This window comes from Eschrichtius robustus, chromosome 1 (assembly GCF_028021215.1).
Source record: "Eschrichtius robustus isolate mEscRob2 chromosome 1, mEscRob2.pri, whole genome shotgun sequence".
NCBI lineage: Eukaryota > Metazoa > Chordata > Mammalia > Artiodactyla > Eschrichtiidae > Eschrichtius > Eschrichtius robustus.
This window is the reverse complement of record NC_090824.1, coordinates 115,818,463-115,838,223: the sequence shown is the minus strand read 5'-3', so window position 1 is coordinate 115,838,223 and position 19,761 is coordinate 115,818,463. Positions and strand designations below refer to the sequence as shown.

At 39.8% G+C, this 19,761-nt stretch overlaps 1 pseudogene; it reads left to right on the top strand.

Moving 5' to 3' along the window:
• Window positions 1–4,972, top strand: part of LOC137762611 (small ubiquitin-related modifier 2 pseudogene) — a 28,379-nt pseudogene extending 23,407 nt beyond the window's left edge.
• The last annotated feature ends 14,789 nt before the right edge of the window (window positions 4,973–19,761 follow it).

Below are 19,761 nucleotides of genomic sequence, written 5' to 3'. Positions count from 1 at the left end.
GCTTTCTGATTCCCGATCAACATACTTGTGCACACTAAGACACAATTTTGGCCTTCTTTCTTCTGATTTCAGAGGTGGCATCTTTCCAGTTCAAGGCTGACACATTTACATAGCAATGGCATTTACTTATCTTTCTCTCAGCTGGGGCCTAACTTTATCAAGTCCTCCCTTTTATATATTACTTCTCCTTTAAACTGGTTTATTCTTCTTCTTCGACTATCAATATACATAGGGCCTTCCATTCTGAAAAGATTTTAAACTCTCCCTGGTCCTATGGTCTCCTATTTTCATCATATTTCTTCTCTTTTTAGCCATGATTCTTCATTGAGTTATCTCCACTTTTCAACTCTCATTTTTTAATAACCACACATTTATCATTTCACTGAAATAGAGCCTCTCAACAAATATCATGGAATTGCTCTAATTACTAAAAGCCTCCTAAATGCTGATCTCAAGGGAAAGTTTACAGGCCCTATTTATTGGGTCTCTGTGTTGCATTTATTTATTTATTTATTTTATAATTTTATTTATTTATTTATTTTTGGCTGTGTTGGGTCTTCGTTGCTGTGCATAGGCTTTCTCTAGTTGCAGTGAGTGGGGGTTACTCTTCATTGCGGTGCACGGGCTTCTCAGTGCAGTGGCTTCTCTCGTTGCGGAGCATGGGCTCTAGGCTCATGGACTTCAGTAGTTGTGGCATGCAGGCTCTAGAGCTCAGGCTCAGTAGTTGTGGCACATGGGCTTAGTTGCTCCATAGCATGTGGGATCTTCCCGGACCAGGGATCCAACCCATGTCGCCCTGCACTGGCAGGCAGATTCTTAACCACTGTGCCACCAGGGAAGTCCCTGTGTTGCATTTAAATATGCAGAACATTAACACATTCATGAAATGTTTCACTTACTCCCTTGACTCTGTGAAGCAATACACTTTGCCTTCATATTCATTGTCTTTCGAGGACTCTTCTTTCTCCACATACATATAACAAATACCCTTCAAACTTCTAACCGTGGTCCAATACTCATCCATTGATCCCTCTGTGAACAATATGACTAGTCTCATAGTTTTGTTACTTACTGTAAAAAATTAATTAATTAATTAAATGCAAGCAAATAAACCAAAAAAAAAAAAAAAAAACTTAGAGAGAATCCACCTTAAAAGGATAATTATATTTACCAAATAACTGACCTCAATACATTGTTGAGAAATAGAAATATTAAAATGGCAACAAAAAATTCAACTGAGAAACATCTAAAGGCCATGTGACATCAAAGTCAGAGATGGCTGATTTTTGACCATTCTAGTTATGAGCAAAATTCTAGTTATTTAGCAAGTTTTAATTTAAAATAACCTGTGTATATATGAGTATACTGATGATTCTGGTATTCAGAATTTTTTTCAGTTTCAAATGATAGAAACCCAACTGAAATCGGTTTAGGCAATAAATCAGCTCACTTAATTTTTGAAAAGTTAAGGAGCAGATGTTTCTGAGTTCAAGCTCTCAAAGCATGCCATGTCTCTTTCTCAGATCAGTTTCTCTATATGATAGGGGCAGAGTAAAGGGTCAAAGTAGGTAATTAAATAGTTAACCCCACTAGGAGATTGTAAGTAAAGAAAAAAAGTATGGGAGACCCCTGTAAGTTAATGATGACTCAAGAAAGCAGGCTTGCCTAGCAACAATCCATGTAACAGAAGCATGAGACACGCCCCAAAACCATAAAACATTGGTGGCATGAGATCCACATCCTGCCAAGTGAGCTCAGTAAGTTAGTGACCCCTAGGACATGCTCTCTGCACACATAAAAAACAATAATTTATGGAAAGGTGACATTTCAAAGTGAAAGATCCTCATTGTACTGAGACCTGAAATAATTTTTCCATAGTGCCATGACACTCCTGGCTTGACCATGTAGGGACAAGAAAACTCCCCCATCCGACATAGAGGAGGAACTAAGGATGGAAGCATGGTGTCTACTCAAGAATGAGGAAGAAGGTGGTCTTTCCCCCCACCCCACGTTTCTTCTGATTATAAAACTGTAGCCTACTAAGTTCTCGGGACATGGCACCCTTTCACCTGCCCTCTTGTAAGCCTCACGAGCATACTATTGTAATAAATTACTTCTTATATATCACTTTGCCTCTCGCTGAATTCTTTCTGCACTGAGACATAAAGAACCGGAGCTCCTCAGAGCGCCCTGAAATGCCACCCAGCAGTTTCATATGTACCAACTTCATTTTCACGTTGAATATCCTCAACTGGTAATCAAAGTATGGTTAACTCAGGCTTATATCTTATCAGCTAAGCACCTATACCTGAAAGAGAGTACAGTTCTTTCAATATATTCAACAGAAGTTTCAAGAAGGGTTCTCAACAGCCTGATCTGTGTCATGAATCCATCCAGGATCATTTTCTATGACCAGGGGGTCACAAGTTCTGAGTCACAATCTCAGTCAAGGTTTGAGAAAATGGTTAGCCTGGATTAAGGATAGTGGAGAATAGTTTCCTCAAAGGTAGATCAGGGTGCTGTGTTGTCAAAAAATTAACCTATAGTGATACCTGGAAAGTCTTTTTTTTTATCTTCTCAACAACAGAAACTATTCACATCTTATGAAGCATAAACCAACATTCAGAGGGATTAAATTCAGTCACATAGTAAAAAGCAGGATTGGACTTTAATTTCTATTTTCCACTCTAAAGTCAATATTTTTCCCACTATTGAATGCTTCCAATTCTCCTGCTCAATGGGAATAAGAGACCCCACAGTTTTCAGAGTGAAAGAAAAGCACTTTACTGAAAGCTTCAATTTATGCAAATGCAAGTATATAGTTCTCAATTCTCATGTTCTCACTTATCAGATTATTACAATGCACATCAAACTAGCAAGAGGTACTAAGACAGTCACAGAGTCAATATTTTAATGAACAGCTTTATGCCCTTACCCTGGCTTTAACATACATAAAACTCTTCCTCAAATGGTCCAGAAATTCTTCCTATCTTGATCATGCCATAGTCTACAGGTAAGAAGCAGCATCCTCTGTGCAAAGTTTGATGTCATTAACATCACCATAGCAACACTATCCTTGCAATGTAGAGATGCAAATTTTTTCCTGAAAATTAATCAGCAGTGACAATCTTATTTACTATCTCTGGCAAGTAGAGCAGAGCCACCTAAGACCACTAACAATCTTCTAGTGCTTGTTTCCACTAAATAAGACCATAAGATTTTACTAAGAAAATAATTTTTCCCAAACAAAAATCTGAAACCTTCTATTCCTAGAGCATCTCATGGGATGTACACATTTATCACATGTACTCTAAACTTTTTTTAAACTGCGTTCAGAATGTTATATTTCCACATATTGGTTCCCAGATAACTTTTTTGTTTTTAACTGACTCCTTGAAAGGCTATTGGTTGCTGAAAGATTTATGCTTCATAAAAATGTCTTGAGAAAGAGGATATGAAATGAGTAAGAAATAAGAAAATCCATCCAAATGATATTTTAAAGAAGTAAAAACGCATATTTTTCAGCCAAACCTATGGTTGGAGCTCTCAGGACTCATTTAAAAGGAACAAGAGTTCATTTTATTGAGAGATGTAAAAGTGTAGTGGAAAAAGCACAACTCTGGAGTGAAATAAACTGCTATTTAAATCCTAGAGATGTTAGAATGGTTTAATATATAAAATCAATAGGTATAATTTTCCAATGAAGTTTGAAGAAGAAAATGATATAACCATGTCAACAGATAAGTTAAAGCATTCAATAAAATCTAACATCTACTCCATAAAAATAAAGTCTAGAAAAGAACTTACTCAAACCTGATAAAAACATAACTACGAAAACCTACACTAAACATTATAACTAATGATAATAAAAATTATTTACAATCAAGAACGAGACAAGTATGCTGGCAAATTTGCTGGTTTGAAAATAAGCCTTCCAAGAAAATAATAAATGAATGAATGAGTAAATGGCATAATGTGTGATAATTTTATGGAAAAATTATAAAACTTTAGCGAAGTATTAAAGAAGACAAATAATGGGTAAGCATATTCTGCTTATAGATAGGAAGGCAATATTTACAGATATTGATCCTTCCCAAATTGATCTATAAATTTATGTAATTCTGATCAAAATCCTAACAAGAAATTTTATAGAAAATAAGCTAATTTTAAAAATTTTACAGAACAGCAAGAAACAAAAAAAAAGAAAAATATTCCAAAAACTGATGATTAAAGAAGGGGAACATTACCCAACAAAATAGCAAGATTTATTAAGCCAAATTAGAGTTGGTAGTAATTCATTGACTTAAATGTTATACATTGATTTAAAAAAAAAATAAAGCAGACCAATAGAACACAATCTAGAACTCAGAATCTGACCAACACTCATGAAGAAATGTGATCTCTAACAAAGATGGCATTGCAAATCAGTGGGGAAAGGGTAAACTATTCAGTAAATGGTGCTGGGGGAAAATTCCATCTAAAAAAGTGAATCTGGATCCCTACATCACACTATACATAAAAACCAATTCCAGTTATATTAAACATGTAAATACAAAAGTAAAACATGCTAACTTTCAGAAGAGACTGTCATCTCCCTCTCCTGCTGTCTCTGAAAGCCAGCTGTGTGCTAGTTTGGGTGCTGCCTGCCACCTCTTTTGTAAAACAGCAGCTAAAACTACTCCAGCATTCACCTTGGCCAATAAAAAGCCCATGTGTGGAGTCAAGACAGAGAACAAGGATCAAGTTAATTTGAAGTGGCAAGGCAGACACTGCAGTGCAGTTTGAAATTAAAATGTTTATACCACTTAGTAGACTAATGAAAACATATTGTGAACAACAGGGCTTTTCAATAAGGCAGATCAGCTCCTGATCTGGTGGGCAGCCAATCAATAAAGCAGACACCACTGCAGAGCTAGAAATGGAGAATGAAGACATCGTCAGTGTGTTCCAGCAGCAGACAGAGGGTGTCTAGTAAACTGAGAAAGTTCTTGCTACTTTTCTCTAGACCTGTGCTCCCAGGTAAGGCAATGTATTCTAAATTTAAAAACCACGATTTGGTTTCAACACACTCTGACTGCTATGGTAGGTTTTCTTTAGTCTTTTATTTTTCCCTTCTTGATTCATTTTAATTGTATATAAATAAGTAATATATGCAAACAGGTACACTGCATTTTATTTTCCAAATAGACAATGAAATGCAAAGCTGGGAATAAAAAGTGTTACTCAGCTCTTACAAATTCTGATATAACCTTTACTCCTTTAAGCTTTTATAATTAGTCCCTTGCAAATAAACCCTCTTCAAATTATCCTAATTTGAGCGAGACATCTGTTTTCTCAGTCTCTGATTCATACACCAAATCAGAATGTCTGGTGGCAAAATCTGTATGATTGTCCACTGGTTGGTGTAATCTGTTCTGGCTGAGGTCTGGGATTCTGAATCCTCAGAGAAGAGACCAGAATTACATATAAGGCCCTAAGTGAGTTTCTAGGAATTAGGAAGAGAGGTAATGAAGTGAGTTTGGGGGAACCACAGTTCTACACATAGGAATATATTCACATAAAACCTACATGTAATCTATAGGTAACCGAATAGAAACAAGCATATTATAAACACCTATTTATTCTGGCAACAAATTTCTTACTTTCTTGCATAAACTTGAAATTTTATACAAATAAACTTTGTGTATGAAGACATTTGTTAATAATAAGAAATTTATTTGTGAAGTATAAAATCTTATTGTTTATATATTTTAACATAAAAATATGAAAACTATCCAAAAATTTTAAAAAATAAGATGCTGTATTTCTCTGGTCTAAAGGTCCCTTTAACTTCAGGAATTGAAGATGATATTAGCTCTGTGGTTGCAAGGTCAGAAGCAAGGATATCAGACCCAGGAAGTTTTAGTTCCTGAATGGCTTGTGAAGTTCAAGAGCCTTAAGCATGCTGATCACATCTAGGAGGATTTGTTTTGCTGTGTTATTTTTCTTTGCTGTCAGATCATTAGCAGTATTTAAATTGTATTTCTTAAGCACTCTGCTCTTCTCCAGCCTGTGTTTTTTTAAATTTGTTTCTAATATAAATGACAGAAGACATTTCACAACCCAGCTCCAACTACTTTCCCAGTGTCATCTCCTGTTTATCCACCTAACATCCCTTCCCCAGCCTCTCCCTGCTCCTGGTACAGCCAAACCTCAATACTTCTATTGCAGGCCAGGTCACTCATCTTTCTTACCTGTGTAGTACATCATGTCTCCTTGTCTGGAAAGCTCTCTCTCTCTTTTTCACTAAATCCTTTCCTAGCAGCTGCCCCTTGATATTTTCCTTCCACTCCTTTTCACGTGGAATTGTCCTAGGATTCCCATACATGAAGGAACCAGAAACTCCTTCCTTCTTCTCTATATCCTGTCCTGGGCAGGTGTTGTCTGCTCTGCTCTGATATATCATATTGGCTTTTAAGTCAACATGCCATGCATGTTGTGAGAACCAACTGTACGCCAGGTACCCTGCTAAGCTCTGGCAATATAAAGATTGCCAGGGTGGCAGAGTAGAGAAGGTGGGAAACAACAGGCACCCGGCAAAGAAGCACATTACAACGGTCCATCCTGGAGGCATATGTGAAAGGCTACAAGTACACAGATGCCGTCAACAAGCAAGATGATCAAAGGCCATGCCCAGTGGGCAGGAAGGAGTTAAAGACATTTCCTGCTGGTCCCAGTCTGCAGTCTACCATTGCAAAGTCACATTCATACAGTTTCTGTTCATTTGGGAGAGAAGACAAGAAAGTATCTTAGAGCAAGTAGTGTTTTCTGGTGGATACCAATCTTCCTGCAGCCCTTTTCAGAACACACAAGAGCCCCCTCTGTGGCTACATCAAATCCCCTATGACAGGGCTCACTGCACTAGGTCTCTCTCCTTCCTAGCACGTGGTATAAATGCAATTTTGAATTTTTTAGAACTTGATTGCTTGATGATTTTCTATAATGCTGAACTGAACAGCCACAAGGCCAGGTCTGTGCTTTAGTTTTCCCATCTTTGTATCTTCAGCACCTAACGCAACGTCTGCCCTGTTAAAATGCTCAATAAACATGTCTCAAAGAAGAGCCAATAAATAATAATACTATTATCAGCTAAATAGCTACATAAATTTAGATACACTGTCTCATGTAACCCTTACAGTAACCCTATTTTAAATATTAGGTAACTCAGCCTTTGAGAGCTGGGAAATGGCAGGTTTAATATTTAAATTCAGGTTTGTCTTGCCTTGCTGAAACCACACTCTTAGCTCTACCATCGTAGGATAAGATCCATGCCCTTAGTGAAAAAAGGGGAGATGGTCGATACAGCAAGTCTCCAGAAACAGCAGGAGCCGGAAACAACAGACAGAATGAAGGGTCATTTTTAGCAAGTCCATCTGATACCAAATACAGAAATGCTGAATTCCTGCCACCTCCTATTCTACAATGACAAATTGGAAACCACTTAAATATCCAAAATAAGAAAACTGTTAAATCAATTATGACACATCTGTGTGATAGAATACTATTTAATCATTAAAAGTCATAAGAATACAGAAAATGCTCAAGATAAATCATTAGGTAGAAAAGGCAGATTATAAAACAGCCTGTACACTATAATTCAATTTTGTTAAAGTACCTATTGCATATGTTTTTAACACACACGCTCACATTTTAGAACAATATACACCAAAATGTCAATAGTGTTATGGGTAGTAGAATTATAGATTATTTTAATTTTCTTTCTATTTTTGATTTTTCCATATTTTCTATAATTAGCACAGCCTACTTAAAAATTCTTGCAAGTATAATTTATGGTAAACATATAGGTAAAATAAAAGAAACTAAGCCAAAATGTTAATAGTGATTTTTCTCTGTATGGTAAAATAATGATTTTATTTATTAATAATCTTTCTGTATTTAAAAAATGAAAGCAACAAAAGAGGTTTATAAGACTGAAACAAATTAAATTCCCCCTCAGTATGCTTTGATAATACTCAAGTTGCAAATAGAAGTACTCTCTGTTCCTTCCCACTCCTTCCTATGTAATTCTGCTACCCAAATTGATGTTCTTAGCAACTTCTATAACATATGTTCACAGCTGTTTTAACTTTGGAGTTCCAGTCATTTGTCTAACATATTTATATATCTCAATAATGTGGACCCTAAAATAAACAAATGGTTTGCCTCCATAACATTTCTAACACCCTAGAGTCCCTGAGGAAGTGCTAGGTTTATTTTCCCAGCCAGTTTTTGCCTTTGCTGCCCTGGGTCCTGGCTTCATTCCCAGATTAGGTCTTGGCTCCTGCTAGGAGTCAACCAACTACTGAAAATGCAGAGACTTAGAAGCCAAACGACTGGAAAAGAAGAGCTTGAAGAGTCAGCCAGCCTGTCAGCTAGCCAACAGGCTGTATCTGGGAGGGGGTGGGGTAGGCAGAACAGGAGGTCCCGCCAACCATCAAAGGGATTCCAGGGTGGACCCCAGAACATCTGGGACAAGCTGCAGGAAGGTCGGGGGTGGAACTGTTCCGAACCTGAATCCTGCCTATAACCTAACAACAATTCTTCTTATTTGATTATGTTCCACAAGGGTCTTAGCTTTTATCTCCTCCGTCCATCACCCTTTCTCCTTTTTCACAGGCTTCAGTAATAACTTCTGCCATTAGCAGGTAATAAAAGTCCTTTCTGCCTTGTTAACTGCCCCAGTAGAACATGAGTTGGCGTAGTTGCCCTAAAAGTCTGTATTCAGGGTAGAGTGTATGCCTGAGATGTTTATAAGTTCCTAATAAGATAGCAGGCTGGCCCTCAACCCTCCTAGAAACTCTGGAAATCAGGCCTCCTAGGAAGTCCAAGAGCTTTACTAAAATATGAGGGTTGCCTCAGTCAGCTTTCCTGTGTTCACAGATGCAGAGTATTAAGCAATAAAGAACAAGAGGAGTGTTGAGCAAACAACATATAGATCTGGGGTACTGAGCAATAAAGAACAGAGAACCAGCCTATCCCAGGAATCAGAGGCAGCGGTTTCAAGTACAGCCTTCCCACAATCACCATCTCTAAGTGCAGGTGGGAGGAAAACCTCTCCCAGTGGAATCACTGGGTTAATACAAGCATTTTGTTTCAGGAAGAGTTTTTTCCCTTTTAGATGTGTCCTTCATTCTGATGTATTATTTTACTCTAAATTTAGCCTAGGCCAAACATTTAATTTTAATACTACTCCCCCTCATTTTCTGGTACGTTCTATATATCTACATCTTTAAAAGTAATAAGTCCACAACGAATCCCTGTGGTATTAGAACTGTTTAGTGTCTTGACTGTGGTAGCAAATACATGAACTTACACAGCTGATAAAATGTATAGAACTTGGGCTTCCCTGGTGGCACAGTGGTTAAGAATCCACCTACCAATGCAGGGAACATGGGTTCGAGCCCTGGTCCAGGAAGATCCCACATGCGGCGGAGCAACTAACCCGTGTGCCACAACCACTGAGCCTGCGCTCTACAGCCCGCAAGCCACAACTACCGACCCTGCAAGCCACAACTACTGAAGCCCACCCGCCTAGAGCCCATGCTCCACAATAAGAGAAGCCACCGCAACGAAGAGTAGCTCCCACTCGCCGCAACTAGAGAAAGCCCGCGTGCAGCAACAAGGACCCAACACAGCCAAAAAAAAAAAAAAAAGGTACAGAACTTAATTCACACATATTACATAGCAATGATTGCAAGTAAAACTGGGGAAATCAGAGTATGGTCTTTGGATTGTATATACATCAATATCTTGGTAGCGATATTATGCTACAGTTTTGCAAAATGTTACCATTGGGAGAAACTAGGCAAAATGTACAAGAGATCCTTTTACATTACTTCTTACAACTGCATGTGAAAGTGCAATCATCTCACATTACAAATAATCTTTAAAAAATAACAGTAAATCAAGCAAACCATCTGCTAAATAAAATATATTCCATCCCCCCAACCTTGAAAAATGTACGTCATAACCACCTGGAATTCCGGCTTCAAATTTCAAGTTCTCTCATTCCTTGGAGTTTCACACAGGAGTGTGGCTGCCCCAGGATACCTACGGATCCCCAGAGTACCCATTCCAGGTTCACCCCTCTTCTCTTCTTACCTCAGGCTCCACCTGCACTGTGCAAGATGCCTGAAATGCACATCTGTGGCCAGGAACACACAAGCTCTGTTTACACCCCTCCCATCCCTCAAGCAGAGCCCCCATGGCCACCGCAGGCAGGCTCCGAAAGCAGGCTCACAGTCCTATGCACATGAAATTCTGGGGTCCTACGTGTTTGGAGCTAGTCTTTGGGGTGGAGCCGGAGTGCGGCAGGCTCTAGATGGGCACATCCCCTTGGCCCTGCTAACTCTTCACATCTTGCCAAGCAGCATAGTCAGAAAGGGCCAGGAGCTGTGTCCAGGGCACCGGCCTCTCCTGTCAAAGACTAAGATAGTGTCAGTCATTACTACCATTTTATAAATAAGAAAATTGCGACTTACAGAAATTATGCCTCTCGCAGCTGATAAGTGGTAGCAGCAGGTTTCCCGCTAGATCTGTCGGAGTCCAGAGACCTGTTGAAATCTGAGTGTAAGTCCATTTTACCGTCTTTAAGGAGTCGACGAAGGACCTTCCTATCCCCTCACAGCTATTGTAGTCATGAGCCAGATATATAAGTTGCCTTTCTCAGGACTCGTGCAATTCATTTAATGGGACAGATTATCATTGAAATTGAATTCAGCTGGTATTCATTGAGACCCTACTCCAGTCCTCAGAAGCTGCTCATTATTTGCAGGGCCAGCTCATTAATCTTGATTAATTCAGGTGTCAAGGCTGCAACGTAAAAAATAGACGCTAAACTGAAATAAATGTTATGCAGTCACCAATATAAAGAGTAATACTTTAGCAGGCATTTGTAAGACACTTCTAAGCATCTTCCTCTATTTTTTCATTATTTCCGGAAATTCATCTCTAGTTCTTAAAGAATAGATGAATTAAATAGGATGATACACAAAGCATGCCCTCCCTTGCCCAGGCAGGGAAATAGAAAAGGGACAAAGATAAAAGTAGCCGTGGAAAGAAACAGAAGTGGAGGAGAATAACAGAAACCTTAAGAGTTTTAAATGCCTTCTAATTTGTCAACTATAGCCATTCCAGGACCTCTCCTAAACTTTAAAAAATGTCAGATACGCTTGCTGCTTCCCGTCAGAACGTCCCAGTCTGTTCCTTCAGATGTCCTCAATATTTCCTACTGATAAGGTGGTTTTCACATTGTGGGACTGACTTCACCCCACACCAAACTGAGTGAGCTGAGTGGTCCATCCTATCAACTGGAGAAAGACAAATTCTTCAAGCTCAGAGGTAAAATAACTGAGATCCCCAGAAACAAGAAAGAAGGGAAACTCCCTGCCACAGAGCACCATGTGTGACTGAGGAAGACCCTAAGGAGCCTTCCTGGGACAGACCACCCCCGCCACAGCTCCCCATGGCCTCCACCTGCCTCTTGTTTGCAGAGAAACTTTAGCCTCCTAAGCCTTCCCTGAGTTCCAAAGAATAAATTTAATCAGGCAAGGGAGAAAATGCAGCAACAAAGGAAAACAGTCAAGCAAGACAAAATAATAATAGTTTAGCCATTAAACAAAGTCAAGGACTTTGAGTTCCTCCTCAAGGGCTTCAGATAATATTCTGAGTCATATCCTTTGAGCTGTTTTGCAGATACTAAAACCCCACCAGATGGAAGAAGTTAACTGTATGCTGACCATAAGCACGTAGACCCGGACCGGTTGGAACCAGAAGATTGATGATGTTGACACCCGATTACCTCACCACCAACCAATCAGAAGAGTGTGCATGAGCTGATCACATAACCGTAACAGTCTCCCTCACCCTGTCTTTAAAAACTTTTCCCTGAAAACCATAGGGAATTTCAGGTCTGTTGAGCAGTAGCCACTCAGAATCCTTGTCTGGTGCCTTACAATGAACGCTGCACTTTCCTTAACCACAATCCAGCGTCAGTAGATAGGCTTTACTGCGCATGGGCAAGGGGACCCAAGTTTGATTCAGTGACATATGGACGTTTATCATGTAGCTCTTCTAATGGTCATTTGTGGAGATGAGGCTGTAAGAGGAAAACATGTGGACTTTAGGGCATGAATTGCAGCTCCTTTTCTGGCAGCCTAGAGGCGTTTTTTGTTGTTGTTGTTGTTTTCTGAATTCTCTCTGCATTCCATTTACATGAGGCTATGGAGTCAGAATCTCCAGGTAAGAAAAGTGTTACTTTAGTAAGGTAGAATCATACACATTTAGGAGATTATTCTCAGAATAACTTATTGAGTTGGCAGAATCCAGGAATGTTAAATTATTTGAAAGATGTGAAGAGAGGTCACCTGCCATGTTTTTCCAGGTATAAAATAGGCTGGAATGAAATCGGTCAATGACAGGAGCTGGATCACAAAAGATTAAATAAGTAGAGAGGGGAGTGGTACAATGTCAAGGAAGAGATCAGAGCAAAGGTCAGGAAGCAGAAATGTGGGTGATACGTAACAGTGAGGCAGAGAGGAGTCTTCCGGACTGGATGGGTGACTGCTAGAGCCAACAGTGCCTCCTGTCTCCACACCTGCCTGCTACCTGCTACTCTCAACAGAGCCACCAAGCTCCCTCAAAGGGCTTCTTCCTACCTACTTGAAAGGGTTACCAAGTCCAAGCTTGCTCTGCTCGCCCACAGGACAGGCCAATAAATCGGAGACGAGGTGCTGAGGCAAGGAATATGACTTTATTCAGAAAGACGGCAGACCCTGAAGATGTCAGACTAATGTCTCAAAAAAAAAAAACCATCTTATGGGGGTCTGGATGCCAGCTTCTTTCTAGAACAGAGAGGGGGAGGAAGGGAGGAAGTAAAGTAAAAAGGCCATAAGATGTGCAAATGTTTGCAGGAATGGCCAGCCTCGAGGAGGGGATGTGTTCATTTCTTCCTTCTTGCAGCCAGGCACAGGTGGACAGGGTCAGGATGTTTCCCTGAACAAAGGCACTTTGGTTTAACATTCAGGCAGAAGGGCAGGGCTTCCTGAGGCAGGCCATTGTGTATAGACAGTACCCTTTTGGTGAACAAAAGCAATGGGAAGCAAAGTAAAAGAAACAGATACAACGTGTAGTCAGATCTGGCTCTTCCCTGTTACAATTCCCCACTGTCAATGTCCGTTCCACAATCTTCTGGAAAAAGGGGTGATGACTGTTCTAATTGCTTTGTCAGATGGATCTTTCTGGGAGTGTCCGTCATTGGTACCAGTGTTCCAAATGTTGTATCTTTTGTTCCTCTCTGGAAAGTGTCTCCTTTACACCTCTAGACTTAAAAAAATATTCACAACCTAAAAGTTGAGAGTTATGATTTATTTGGTGGGAACTTTGAGGGCTTCAAGCCCGGGAGACAGCATCTCAAGTTAAGGAATTTAGTGCTTTTCTATGTATGGGAAGATGCAAGAGTCTGGGCTCACTGAAATCATTCCCTTGATATGCACCTCAGCTATCTGGGGCCTGTATCCTGTATTTTCATATCCTGAGTTTCCTCAGGGCTCACCGGCTCACGCTGGAGGGCTGCAATCGTTAATGACTGACGTGGCAGGAAATATTCCATTTCTCAGATCCTCTCCTCTTGGTCAGGAATTTGACCAATATTTGGGAGACATTTCATGATCAACTTTTGTCCCACGGTGCTGGGAGGCTTATCCCAGATCAGACGAAAATTCTTGATATGCCACTCTAGGTGCTAGTTTTTGGATTAGGCCCTACTGATAATTAAAGATTCTCTGGATCCTCTATCTAATTATGATCCAGGAGACATTTTCCCTTGTTGCTTCTTCCCATACCTAGAATCACACTATTACAATTATTTTATGTTATAAATGTGATCTATTTCCTGAAGATGTTTAGCCGTAGAAGTTTTGTTGGAGGCCTGGTTACACATTAGGTACTATAAGAGACAACATCTTATAAAATAGACGGGATATATGTAATGTAGCTAGTAACATTGACAAAGACATAATACAGCAGGGAGACACAAAGCACAAACAATTTGGAAACAAAGAACAAATTAAAACAACGATTAGTATAACTAGTTATAATCCAGTTGCAATAACAAGCGACCGATTTAACTGATCGGTCTGATTTAATGAGCCATCCGCAGTTTTACTGTACTGGTGGTGCATACTTAGACATGCATGGCCTAATCTTCCAGACAAGCATATGCTACTGGCAGGATCAACTAGGAAGAGAGAAAAAAATAAATGTTTCAATTCTGCTTACAAAGGTATAATTTACCAAATTACTGTAAGTCAGAATTAGTTTAAGGGGAAGGTTTTCCTTACACCTGGAAAACACAGATTTAAACCAGTAATTTTTCAGATAGAAACCATAAAAATTATAACCATATTCACCAGTTCACTTAGTCCTATGTAACTAATCCTTTTTGTTAATAGCTTTATGAAGCCATCAGTTTTCCCATTAGAATTTTTCAATTTCTTACCCACTTCAGCATTATTAAGTTTCTAAAAGCCAGAAACTTGTATTTATCCAAAGGTCCTTTCTATAAATCTTCTTGAAGAGGAAGCATTTTTGCAAAGGCATCAGAGTGAAACCATAACTGTCTATAATGACAAAAGACTTAAGAAGGCACGTTTAAATCTGATTACAATGCAATTAACAAAGTAACTTGGTTACTGCTATGACATACAACACTTTCAGATAATAACTAGAATTATGACTGGTAACATTTTACCAGGACATACCAAATTTTTAGGAACTCTATATACTCTCTAGAATACCTGTATCATTTGCCATACAATATAACCTAAGAAGATTAATTATGTATTTGACGACACTTCCCGTGTAATTCAACATACCAAGTGAACCTAATTAGTTAATTACTATCTTACTTTAGAGTGTTTTAGGGCCCCTTTGAAGCATCCCAAAGTTAGCTAGAGGTCAAAGGAACTTCATTATAATTTGATTTGGGAAGTTTTGTCAAAAAACAAATATCAAAAGGGTTTAAAAAACTTAGATAGGATAACAGGTCACTGTGAAACAATAGCTATTCACTTAGCCAAAGTAACAATAAAAGATTTCAAAGTCAAATACAGAACAGATCACTTAAAAGGTAAAGAAACTTAAAATCTGTTATCAAAGGCAGTTCAACATCTTAAGAAACCTTGTCTTCCTAACAGAGAGAAAAGCCAATTTCAAGTTTGTACCAGCTTACTTTTAAAGTTCATTTACTCAATTAAACTTATTTTAAACTTAGTCAATCCTGACCACGTACAAAACTCTTTTCTCAGGGTCCACTTTCCAAAGAACCTTCCATCACTTAACCTATTTAACACAAGTCTAACTTTCAAGTTGTCGATTATCTGGACAGACTAATTTTAGATAGACATTCCTAAAATATAATTATCTTTAAAATTTACCTAAAGCTCTTATCTCATTTGCATTTTCTTTCCTTAAAAGTTTCTTCACATCAAGTTACTTTCCTTGCTGACAAATTTGCAACAGATATAACAAGATTTTATTTAGCTTATATTAAACCTAGGCACAATAGAAGTATTATACTTAATGTTGATGATTTTAAAGACATGTCTATGTTAATTAGATCAACAAACAAACATTAATATCAGGTATTAATTTAATACTGAATATTTCCCAGTTCACGTGAACCAGGAACTCATTTAGCTCAATTTCTCTTGTATTTAGAATGGCTTGGTTTGTAAGCGCTTACTTTTCTTTAGGCCAATTAAACAGAGCTCATCCACAAATTAATCTCAGCAATGTTATCCAAAGACAAAGACACATACAAGGACACAAACAAACAGAGGGACATCATAGTTCTCACTTCAAAATTTCAGCCCTAAGTCAGGTACAGCAATGTAAAACCCATCAGTTTACAAAAAGAGGTGAGATTAAAATTAGGTTTCTGGCAGATGGAACAAATCAAGCTCACGTGTCTAGATGACTGAATTTTTTACAGAAAAGACACTTCTTTTTTTTTTTTTTAACATCTTTATTGAAGTATAATTGCCTTACAATGGTGTGTTAGCTTCTGCTTTATAACAAAGTGAATCAGTTATACATATACAATATGTTCCCATTTCTCTTCCCTCTTGAATCTCCCTCCCTCCCACCCTCCCCATCCCACCCCTCTAGGTGGTCACAAAGCACCAAGCTGATCTCCCTGTGCTATGCGGCTGCTTCCCACTAGTTATCTATTTTACATTTGGTAGTGTATATATGTCCATGACACTCTCTTACCCTGTCACATCTCACCCCACCCCCTCCCCATATCCTCAAGTCCATTCTCTAGTAGGTTTGTGTCTTTATTCCCGTCTTGCCACTAGGTTCTTCATGGCCTTTTTTTTTTTTTTTCCTTAGATTCCGTATATATGTGTTAGCATACTGTATTTGTTTTTCTCTTTCTGACTTACTTCACTCTGTATGACAGACTCTAACTCCATCCACCTCATTACAAATACCTCCATTTCATTTCTTTTTATGGCTGAGTAATATTCCATTGTATATATGTGCCACATCTTCTTTATCCATTCATCTGTCGATGGACATTTAGGTTGCTTCCATGTCCTGGCTATTGTAAATAGAGCTGCAATGAACATTTTGGTACATGACTCTTTTTGACCTATGGTTTTCTCAGGGTATATGCCCAGTAGTGGGATTGCTGGGTCGTATGGTAGTTCTATTTGTAGTTTTTTAAGGAACCTCCATACTGTTCTCCATAGTGGCTGTATCAATTTACATTCCCACCAACAGTGCAAGAGTGTTCCCTTTCCTCCACACCCTCTCCAGCATTTATTGTTTCTAGATCTTTTGATGATGGCCATTCTGACCGGTGTCAGATGATGTCTCATTGTAGTTTTGATTTGCATTTCTCTAATGATTAATGATGTTGAGCATTCTTTCATGTGTCTGTAGGCCATCTGTATATCTTCTTTGGAGAAATGTCTATTTAGGTTCCTTTTTTTATTTATCCTTGACAAGTCAATTTCTAAACTATTTTACCCTCTTTTCAAAGTTTGCATTTTAAAAAGATGGCAGAGATGAGGGTTCCTGGGAAGACCATCTCACCTCAAAGATACAGGCGAGTTTTTCCTAGGATGATTTTGTTTCCCCTTTTTTTTAATATTTACAAGCCTCTTAAGATAAGTAGGGAAGGTTTCGGGAGTGGTATCCATTAGAAAGTCAATCAACTTCTTCCCCCCTGTCAAAGTTGCCCAGGGCTCCTGTGGGGAAATTAGAATCAGACGCCTCAAGTCTAAGGGAGTCCCCTGGCCTCTTACAGGATGTTGGCACAAGGGAAATTGCCCTGCTGCAGAAGTGGCTCCCGGTCCAAATTTGGTACCCTGTTGGGTCTTAGATGGTGATAGTAAACCAGGCTCCTGTGCTCTGGGGGTAAACATAGAAACTTCTATTTGATCCCCATGGGTAGGGGAAACAGGGGGCGGTGAATATGATGGCGGCATGGGGAGGGGGGCAGTTGGAACAACTCCTTGTGCAGCCTGCTCTTTTGCAAAACACTTCTAACTGCAAGATCCTATAATAATTGAGCGAGCCATTCAGGGGCTATCGCTCTTCTGATCCTATGTATTGGGTCCACACCCTATTAAAATAGTATATCATGTCTGTCTTAGTCAAAGGCTCACGGCTATGTTTTGCCCATTTATCTAATATACGCCCCAAAGGGCTCTCCTTCGGGATAGATGGAGTATTTCCCATTTTCGTAAGTTTGATAACACCAAAACACAAAAAGGAGCAAACAAATTCCAACACAAAATGCCCAAACAAATTCTAGCATCGATGCACACAAAACCAAAACAAGACCAAGACCAAAACCAACAAACTGGTTCCCGAATCAGGTAGACTTACCCTACAAAATCAATGAACTAGCTGCCAACGAACCGGTTCCAAATCAGGTAGAGTCCAACAACAATTCCCCCTCCAACAGGGCACTCCAGTCAAACAAATTGGCTTATCCTGTAAAGGAAAAGCCCAAATTGAGAGGGGAATATGTTCCCAGTATGCACGCCGACTTACCCTACAAAGTCTGTTGACTCGCAACACAAAAGGATACACAAAACCAAGGCCAAAACCAACGAACCTGTTCCCAAATAGGGTAGACTTACCCTACAAAATCGAGTCCATCGACTCGCAGAAGTTGGTCGGTTCCTTGCTTCAACTGCCAAGCACTGGGGTAGCTGGTGCCGCTTCAGGGAATTTTGAAGGGAAGATCCTCAGGACAAGTGGTCCTGGCAGCTGCTAAGGCCTTGCTGCAATGTTCCCTGAGAGGGGCCAGCTAGCCACGAGCAGCAAGGCTCCTTGCTGGCTAAGCCAGATTTGTTACCAAGTCCAAGCTTGTTCTGCTCACCGCACGATAGGCCAATAAATCGGAGACGAGGGGCTGAGGCAAGGAATATGACCTTATTCAGAAAGCCAGCGGACCGAGAAGATGGCAGACTAGTGTTTCCAAAAAATCCATCTTATCAGGGTTTGGATGCCAGTTTCTACTATAGAACAGAGAGGGGGAGGAGGTGAGGAAGTAAAGTAAAATGGCCATAAGATTTGCAAATGTTCCCTGGGATGGCCAGCCTCGAGGAGGGGATGTGTTCATTTCTTCCTTCTTGCAGCCAGGCACAGGTGGACAGGGTCAGGATGTTTCCCTGAACAAAGGCACTTTGGTTTAACATTTCAGGCAGAGGGGCAGGGTTCCCTGAGGCAGGCCATTGTGTATAGACAGTATCCTTTTGGTGAACAAAAGCAACGGGAAGCAAAGTAAAAGAAATAGATCCGGGGTTTCCCTGGTGGCGCAGTGGTTGAGAGTCTGCCTGCCAATGCAGGGGACACGGGTTCGAGCCCTGGTCTAGGAAGATCCCACACGCCGCGGAGCAACTGGGCCCGTGAGCCACAACTACTGAGCCTGGGCGTCTGGAGCCTGTGCTCCGCAACAAGAGAGGCCGCGACAGTGAGAGGCCCACGCACCGCGATGAAGAGTGGCCCCCGCTTGCCACAACTAGAGAAAGCCCTCGCACAGAAACGAAGACCAAACACAGCCAAAAATAAATAAATAAATATTTTTAAAATGCATTTTCCTAAAAAAAAAAAAAAATAAATAAATAAATAGATCCAACATGCAGTCAGATTTGGCTCTTCCCTGTTACAAAAGGAAACTCAAAGATATCATGCCCTACAGCCTTGTATGATCTGAAGTCTGGCTCTCTCTTCAATTACATTTCCCACCATTCTTTCCTTAGTTTATTCCACTCATCCACTTTGGTCTGCTTGCTGTTCCACAAATACTTCAAGCATGCTGCCACTTCAAGAACTCTGCACTCACTCTACCCCCTGCCTGGAATGCCCTTTCCCTAAATAGGTACACAACTCCCTCCCCTCAGTTATTCAAGTCCCTATTCAAATACCCACCTTGTCCAAGAAAACTTCCTTAACCACTCTATCCTAAATGGCACATATATTCATCTAAATTGCTCTCTCTCCTCCTACCCTTATTATTTCTCCTCAGTAAGGGTTACTAATGACACCATGTTATTCTGTTTGTTTATTGTCTGAGCCCCATACTGGCTTTAAAATCTATGAAAGCAGGGACTATTTAGGTTGCCTGTGTACCCACAATGCCTACAACACACCCAGGATACCCAATAGCATGTGGTATGTTGAAGCCCTTCATATGTTGATGTC